Raw genomic sequence first — 8,978 nt, forward strand, 5'->3', positions numbered from 1 at the left:
TTAAGCTTGTGATGTATACGATATGTGTATAGCTTTCTACGTATATACGAAGCATTGCACTGCCTCGTAAAAAGTCAAACGTATTACACGTCCGCGCCACAACTCCGACCACGTTGACATTTTGTGTATAAGCACGCAATATAATTAGCGGCCATAACCATAAATAAGATAATTTGCATGTATTTTGTATAATAAAGCTATTTTACGCCGAGGCACGAATCTCGTGTTTTATGGCCATGGTATAAAAAAAGGAAAAGAAATAAATGTTCCGTGGAGATACGCAACTACCCAACGCGAAATCAGGAACGCCGCAAACACGTTTTCATCGCTGCTACTGACCGCGGGTCGCCGGAATTTATAAATTCTAATTGCTGACGGAGCAACGTTCGCCCCTCCGCTTCAACTTCATCACTTTTTGCAATGTGGGACGAAATATCGAAAACAATTGCAAACGCATACAATCGAACAAGGAGATTGAAAGTAGCCCTAAATCAAATTGGGATGTTTTCAAATAAAGAACAGTACGAAAGTTGAATGGTTGTTCCTATAGTTGTGTTTGTATATTGCGAGAAATGCTGTAATGTTCGTCTTAGCTTTCTTAAACGCGTCGAATTTATTGAACGATAATAATAATGCACCGTTCAAATGTATAATACCTCTGCTAGATTTCAAAGTTGCGTCAATTTTGTAGACGGGTGTGCGCCTCAATTCAAAGCTACATCAATCTTACAGATGTAAGACTCTAGGTGAAAGAAAGTGATCAGTTCAGAAATATAGATAATTTAATGATCTTGTTCAATGGTCGCCACAATACTGCCTTTTAGTCAGCCACGCTTCAGCGGCTACCGTTAAAGACATATGACAATCTGCAATGCAGTGCAGTATCACGCAAAACATACGTAGGACGGTCGAAGTGCCCTATCACGATTCTATTACACAGATGATAATGCATCGTTTCAACGTGTTGTATTCGTAATAGAATATGATAATGTCTCCTCAAATGTGTAATGTCTGCGCTTGAATTCATAGGTACATCAATCTTGTAGACGGTTGCGCACTTGAAATCAGAGCTACATCAATCTTATAGTCGATAATGCATCGTTTATACGTGTATTGTTCGTACTAGAAGATGTTATTTCGTAGCCTGGTTGTGTAATAGCTGCTCTTAAGATCAAACTTCCGTCAATCGTGTAGATGTGTTCGCGTACGAAATCAGAGCTCCATCAATTTTCCAGACATTAATGCACGTTTCGAACGTATCATGTTCGCATTAGAATGCCCGCCACATCTTTCGCTCGGTCAATTTATTTTAAACGTAGACCGTGAAACGTAATCGCATATAATACATACATAATCTTAATTATACATACAGGGTGCGGCTGAATAACATGTCCTAGTGGACACGAGGTGGTTTCTTACGAAAAAATAAGAATAAAATATGGAATAAAAGTTTTTCATTTAAAATTTAGTTTTCGAAAACATCGAGTTTGAAAATCTTATTTGTACGTATGCTGTTACGGCTGAGTTACGGTTGGTCGAGCATCGTATAACGCGTATCATGTTGTTTGCAAACAATATCTACTAAGGATTTAAATATGACCGAGTTCAAGAAAAAACACACAGAAGACTTTTAACGAATATTTCATTTTATCTATTACGTAACTTAGCCGTAATAGCATACATGCGAATAAAATTTTCAAACTCGATTTTCTCGAAAATTAGGCTTTAAATGAAAAAATTGTATTCCATATTTTGTTTTTATTTTTTCATAAGGAATCACCTCGTGCCCACTAATATATGTTATTCGGCTGCACTCTGTATATAATCGTTTCAAGTAAAATCAGATACTTTTTGGAGTATCGTTTCGGTTTACAGTCAAATTTAAATATGTTTATATTTGCAATATTTTCTAAATTTAAAGGCATTTTTCTGATGGTAATTGCATATAAGCTTTCTAATAAAACCAAAATCAACAAATTCGGTCCACGTAGAACTGAGATATCGTAGAGTTCTTGTTCTCCTTATTCTAATTCTTATACTTCAAGGAATTTTTCGTCAATACTTAGCCAATAGGAGCTAAGGCCGTTCGTCGATTCGTCGACTCTCGGAATCACTCAGCAGGACTCGTGGCGGTCGCTCATGCCGCTCATTCATAACCTGTCAAGACACTTTTTACACTATTTTTTACACTATTGAATTATTCTCGTTTTGTAATTAAAGTGTATACTTTTTAATGTCTTCGTACCAACAAAATGTTTTTAATTTAGTAATAAATTGCAGCTAGAGTTGTAAAGTATTGATCAATTTTAATTACAAGGTAAGTTGCCAAAATTTGAATTGCCAGATATCTTTATCCATACCAGAAAACTGTTTTTAATTTAAATTTATCCATATCAGCAAACTGTTTTTCATTTACACTTTTTATGTAGAACTTATAGAAACGTAGGGGACTCACAAACTTGGAAGTTGTCCTGATAAGGTTATAGACAGAGATAGAATTGTTAAGTGTCGATCAAAAGACAAGATTACAAAAATTATGGCCGACTGCTTGGAATGTAGAGCTCACCATATTAGCGAAGTAAGTATGCTGACAACATATCTCCTTTAACATTTTCCAATCTTTTGGGAATATTCCTTTAAAAAAGACCAACAACAATTTCAATGCTTGTCATTAATTTGATTAGTTACTCATTAACAGTATTTTAATTTACTGATAAACATCTTAGCTTAATTTTTTTATTCTAACATAATAAATTGTGCATTAGAAATAGTGGATATCTTCATTCATTTCTTTACTTCATTAACATTTAAATTTCTTGCAACAAGACTTCTGCAATGTGTTCTGCCTACTTTTGGAAAAACTTAAAGGACGGACACTGGTCTCTTTCCTATATCTGGCTTCAGTCACATTATGTATAGTAGACTCTACGCTTATTATAATAAAAGACTGATGTATTTTTATTTTAAGCTTCATGTTAATTTGCAACTAAAATATGGTTTGTTTATGTTATTTACAAATAAAATTAATATCATATAAAATATATATATTCACTTTCGTTACCCTCTCTCCCTTTCTTTTTATCTATTCAATTAAAGGGTAAGGGCGCTGTAGGTCCCTCAAAAATAAGCTAAGTTCGAGAATTTTTTTCAGAAATGTGTTTAAAGCATTGAAAATTTTAAGGACGGTATTTTACTAAACGCATATTAATATGTAACATGTTATAAAAGTCCTAATGGACTAATATAAATCGTCGAATAAAAATCCGAACATATTATTATTATGGTATTCACAGGAGAAAAACACGCTTACATCTTGCACTGCTCAGTATGTTGAAAAAATCATTTGAATTTAAAGATATAATAAAATACAATTTCACAGGTTGGATAAATCTGAAAGGTCTTTGCAATAATTGTGATAATTCAAATTCAAACACATAATGAAGAAAGTCAATATAACTGCTTCCAAACAAATTCTTATTGGGAAATTACTCTTGTTCAATCACAATACTAGTGGAACAACGAAAGCGGACAATTTTTCCATTAAAGCAATATCCACTACTAAAATACAAATGGGAGATCACTGTTATAAGCTTAAGGCAGCAAATTATTTGCTTTATGAAACAAGCAACTCATCCCTTTGTTTCCTCTTATTAGAATGATTGTAGTTGCTTAGATCAATTAAAGACTGTGAAAACAGAAAACGCACAAGAATTTACAACGATAGTACATATACTTTAAGCGCACAAAACTACTAAAACTACTAAATAATGGTTAACACTATTTACTTTTAATTGGGGATTTTACTTACTCTTTTATTAATGATGTTGTATGCTCCTCTTCTTATTGTAAACGGGTAAAATATAGCGCTATGGATGTACCATGACATGTCACAGTGGTAAAACTACTATTATATGTAGCTCTAATGCTTTACAAGGCAACATTACTGTCTTTTGTGCATTATTTCTTGCAGTATTTGGTGCCATTCATTTTTGGTTTCGATTTGTATTGTACAAACTGTTTTACAGTCAGAAGTATCATACAAAGTTTCTTTTTTTCCGTCGGCTGCCATAAGCGTCCTGACAAATGCGATGAAAAATCAAGAAATTCAAGTGACCATATCTAACAAACTAAATGGTGAATTGAACCCATATTTCACACAGGTGTGTATTAAGATATAAATTTTAAGTTTTCAAAGTTATGAGACGATCTTAACTGTTATCTAGAGACACGGTAGCGTCTCTACGCCAAGTTCATGAAAAATTATACAGCCACCCTGTATAACGTGGCACTACCGCTTATATATATCTTTTACAGGAGAGATGGTCCATTCTAACCTAAATTGAAATTTCTTTCATTAATATCTCATCACGCCTGCAATATTTTCTAAATTTAAATGCATTTTTCTGATGTAAATCGCATATAAGCTTTCGAGATATCGTAATACCATGTCACGATACATGCAAAAATATTACCGTCTTATACTTTTCCAGTCGATTTTTCGTCAACACTTAGCCAATAGGAGCTAAGGCTGTTCGTCGATTCGTCGACTCTCGGATTCAGTCGGCAGGGCTCGTCGGCCGGAATTGTAACATGGCTGCCGCATGTTCGTTTCTAACCTGTATAACCTGTCAGTTTGTATTTCTGACAGTTGTCATTTGTAACCTGTATAACCTGTCAGTTTGTATTGGTGACATTTGAACGCCGCAAATTGAATAATTATTTTAAAGGCTACGTGTAGTTTATTGTATTGTATTGGGAAGTATATGGTTATAAGTGATAATATATCTACCTTGTCGTTGTGAAAAGATATATATAAATTTGGTGTTTGAGTGTGCAGTTCATAATACAAATTTCAGTAAATGTTCATTTTGTGCAAATAAGAATAAGTGTTCTAATACAATAAATTGTGTTATAAATAGTGGATCACTTTTTTTATTTTCACTTCATGATAAACATTTAAATTGCTTGCAACAAGACTTTCTGTCACACATTCTGTGTACGTATGAACTGTAAAAAGAAAGTGAGGGAGAACGCATGGGCAGGATGTCTCACTGCAAGAAATTTAAATGTTAAAGATGAAGCGAGAAATGAAAAAAAGGGTTTCAGAAGTACGTGGAATGCATTGCAGGTAGTCTCATTGTAAGAAATTTATTAAATAAGAAATGAGAAATGAATAGAGAGATCAACTATTTCTAACGCACAATTTATTGTATTAGAGTACAGTTCATACGTTCATACAGAAAGTCTTGTAACAAATTTAAATAATGAGAAAATGAACAGAGATCCACTATTTGTAATAGATAATTTATTGTATTACAATAATATAGAAAAAGAAAGGTCAGACTTAGTCCTTTAAGTTTTCAAAAATATGCACAACACATGGCAGAAAATCATGTTGCATTTAAATGTTACTGATAAACTGATTACATTTTATTTTTAATAAATTGCTTGCAATGAGACTTACTGCAATGCGTTCCGCGTACAAATATAGGATGTAAACGGCCCTTTTAAGGTCTGTAAGGTGATCATGATCATATTTATATTTCGCAATATGGAAAAAATTGAAAAGCTAGAACGAAGTATCGCATATCTGGCCAAGCTACGTGTTTGCAGAGGCATTATGAAAAAAGGAAGCAGGAGGTGAAAGAAATATAAGAGTGAACGTGGAAGCTTCCCTTTGCAGATTTTTCGTGACAAGATAAGCAACGTCCTGTTTACTCTGGACTGCTGTAGCTGTGGCGTACGAAGATGCTCGTTAAGCCTTTTAGTACCGGCGTATCCTGCGAGCACCCACAAAGTCGTATATCACCCCGGAGTACCTCGGTTTGTGTTGGTATCTTTAACTAACCGCACGGAAATCCCTGCGAACAAGACAACGATTTTACATTAAGAGGTCTTTCTGGTGTGACATATACAAAAAATTATTTTTTTTTCTTTTGTTCTTTTTGTTTCATACTTTGAAAATAAATATATTTAAAAACGCACTATTACAATTTGGGATGGTTATTCGAATTATTTCAACTTTTACAGCCAATCTAAAGTGGCAGACATCATAGCGAAATCGAGCACATGTAAAAGCTTTCGGCATCGCAGCAACGGTAATCCCAATAAAAATCAATTTTTTTGTTTACATTTCCTTAAAGACATGTTTTTAAAAAATGATCTCTCCACATCTTACGGAGAAATACTTAAAATGATGCACTACGCTAAAATTCGGAAAAAGCCGTGAAACCCGTGCCCCCGAATGGTCGTACTAAATTTAACAATGAGCGTGACTCGTGATTTTGAAGTTGTGGCTAAAATTTTCATCACGAGTCCGACCTGTGAAAATAGTGCAAGGAGATAAAGAATTTTCCACGTAGCGATATCAACTGCGCGTTTGAACGCGTTTTTCTCGAAACACCATTTTTTCATCGGTTTGTCAACATACAAAAGATCTATCGAACCGATCTTTCTGAAATTTAAATATGTTATTCTGCATATCAGTGGCTGTCATTAGACTCACGACCATCTTTAACAATTGAAAATATCATTTCTTTTTTTAACATGATATGGTCGATTAAAAGTGAATATTTATTCTGCTTGATTTAGTAAACTATTTTTTGTTTCAAACAAACCGCCTTCAAAATAACTTGACAAAGATAAAGATGCCGACATCGACATCAACAGGGGCTATTTTAACGTTAGTATAAATCCACAAATAAGTTTTATAAAGTTCATACAAAAATATTTGTATGCTCTTCTCGAATATTATCGTTAGTAGAAAAACATTGGAATCGTTCCATATTTAATAGATGTTGAAAAAGATGTCTTAAGTATGCCGAATTTTTCGAATGCTACCCGGGAAAGATTATAATTAGTAAGAAACTGACTCAAACGCAGAAGGTCGGTAATATTTTAGCAGTGCAAAAGCACCGCTTATGCTTATTGTTTGTCGGATAAATATATTCACGTGGCGTGGCAAAACTATTTAGCAAATCCATTACGAGTAAAGATTTACAATTTACTATTCGCTATCGGTAACGTCCTGTTAATCATTGTTTATGTATAGAGGAAAGCGCATATGATCTTCTCAAGAGAGCAATAAAGATGGAAAGCGAAACAAAATTGTAGTATAAACGAGAGAAAGTCAAATCCAAAAGGATAAAGGTTGGGAGGAGTGAGAAAGAAAGAAAGAAGGATAGACATAAGAATGAAAGAGGAGAGAAGGACGTACACGGAGAATAACCAACTATACTTTCCGAACCGCAAGATCCAGGATCCGATATACGCGGCCGAGGTGAGGTACGAAGCAATAACTAGTCATGTCGCCCAGTAATTCAGTAGCCAATTAGTTAGACGGCGGCGGGAGAGTTGGCGAAGATGTCTATCTGGTCTCGTACGAGGCGGCACCAACAGCGAGCTGTAGCAGCATCCTGCACCATTGCACCTACACAAATATGTGCGCACTTACACATAATCTTATGAGCGGAGATCAGCACGAGTAGAAGGAACACCATGGAGTCCTGGCAAGGGGTCCATGTGGGAGGCAACCGTCTACATCCTAGAGAAACTGATTCAACGGTAATTTGATTTCTGTTTTCCTCCGACCAAGACCGAGATCCGAGACCGATCACAAAGATGTATCGGTATCGGAAACGGATGACACTGCTTTTAAAGTAGATGTTGTTAAAATTTCATACTTTTCGAGGTAGAATTCATCTCTTCGAACAAAATTGTCAAGCTTGTAATGTTCATTCTACGAATGCCATATCGTGTAGTCATGTGTAAACAAGTTTCAGACATCGTTTATTACGATGTAACGATCAAACGTTCACAGTTCAGACTCGTTTCATTTACAGTCTCGCAATCCAAGACATTTCATTGGAATCGCCTCGCCTAATCGATTATCGAGTCAAAGATGAAGCGGGCTGTGTTTGTACCTAGATGCAAACTGAGAAAGAAAGAGAATGAAAAGTAAACGAGATACACGACGTTTAGTTTTAAAAGGATACAAAACAGTCGCGCGCTAATGCAAATTTAAATTTTCGATATTTTCCATTATATCTTTACGGGAGTAATAAATATTAGTCCATTGCTGTAGTATTAGTGTATTAAATATTAGTAATAAATATTAGTCCATTACTGTAGTATTAGTGTATTAAATATTAATAATAAATATTAGTCAAACTACTTTTAACTGCAATTTATCCTATCGCTTCTGATTTAAAATTTGGCGGTAAGTGTCCCGATAAGGTGATGGTTCATTTTAGGACAACATTTACGTATACAAAACTTCCAAACCAACATATCGCTAATATTCACGCGAAAAAAACAAAACAATAGAACGAATAAAATAATTTTTTGGAAAAAAAATTTAACTGACTTCGAAAAAGGTGCAGTGAAAAGTATGAAATAATTTCTAGTCAATGTATATGAATATGCATTATCTCTAGATATAATTGCTGAAAACTATGGGAAAATGCAGTGAAAAGTGTGAAATAATTTCTATTTAAACTGCACTGTTATTCACCATCGTTTCATGAATTTGGTTAAATTATTAAATACATCATATTAAATGCAATGCACCTTTTTCGGAGGTGGTGCAGATGTAAAAAACTTTTTAATTCCGGTTTGGGTTAGCTTTTGGTAGAGGCGGCAATATTGAATGCTGTCAATGTATACATGTTTATTGTCTATGTGGAATTAATAGTTAATGTATATAGTATGTACACGGAAATGTAGTTTGAGTAGACTTGGGGTTTTTTGGAGGGGAGGGTCGGCAATATTGATTACTGCTAATGTATAGACCCTCCCCATGGAAATACTGTATAAATAGGTTTGGGATAGTGTTGGTGGGAGCAGCGATATTGAATAGTGTTAATGAATATGATGTTTAAAGTGGATGAAACGATAACAATAATTAAAGACCATATTTTTTGTTTGTCCGACAGAAAGTTAAACCAAGTTTGGCAATTTTGAATATACTTAATTTCAAA

The 8,978-nt window shown here is 34.4% G+C and overlaps 2 long non-coding RNA genes across 14 annotated transcripts in view; one reads left to right on the forward strand and one right to left on the reverse strand.

The window, feature by feature from the left end:
- The first annotated feature begins 2,002 nt into the window (after positions 1 to 2,002).
- Positions 2,003 to 8,978, forward strand: part of LOC128892342 (uncharacterized) — a 9,230-nt gene continuing 2,254 nt past the window's right edge. For 2 of the 13 annotated variants that reach the window (XR_008461049.1, XR_008461051.1), the window contains exons 1-5: positions 2,003 to 2,317; positions 2,430 to 2,578; positions 5,614 to 6,682; positions 7,054 to 7,279; positions 7,339 to 7,563. This is a non-coding gene — a long non-coding RNA (uncharacterized LOC128892342). Of the gene's footprint in view, positions 2,318 to 2,429; positions 2,579 to 5,613; positions 6,683 to 7,053; positions 7,285 to 7,334; positions 7,564 to 7,841; positions 8,363 to 8,978 lie in introns of those variants that run through there. The other 11 variants (XR_008461053.1, XR_008461054.1, XR_008461055.1 and 8 more) reach the window with 11 other exon arrangements.
- LOC128892350 (uncharacterized) lies at positions 3,158 to 4,842 on the reverse strand. Its single transcript, XR_008461070.1, has 3 exons — positions 4,473 to 4,842; positions 3,809 to 4,334; positions 3,158 to 3,685 (listed from the first exon to the last, which is right to left on the reverse strand). It is a non-coding gene; the product is annotated as an uncharacterized LOC128892350 (long non-coding RNA).

The sequence above is a fragment of the Hylaeus anthracinus genome, unplaced genomic scaffold (genome assembly GCF_026225885.1).
Source record: "Hylaeus anthracinus isolate JK02 unplaced genomic scaffold, UHH_iyHylAnth1.0_haploid 12002, whole genome shotgun sequence".
NCBI classification, from domain to species: domain Eukaryota; kingdom Metazoa; phylum Arthropoda; class Insecta; order Hymenoptera; family Colletidae; genus Hylaeus; species Hylaeus anthracinus.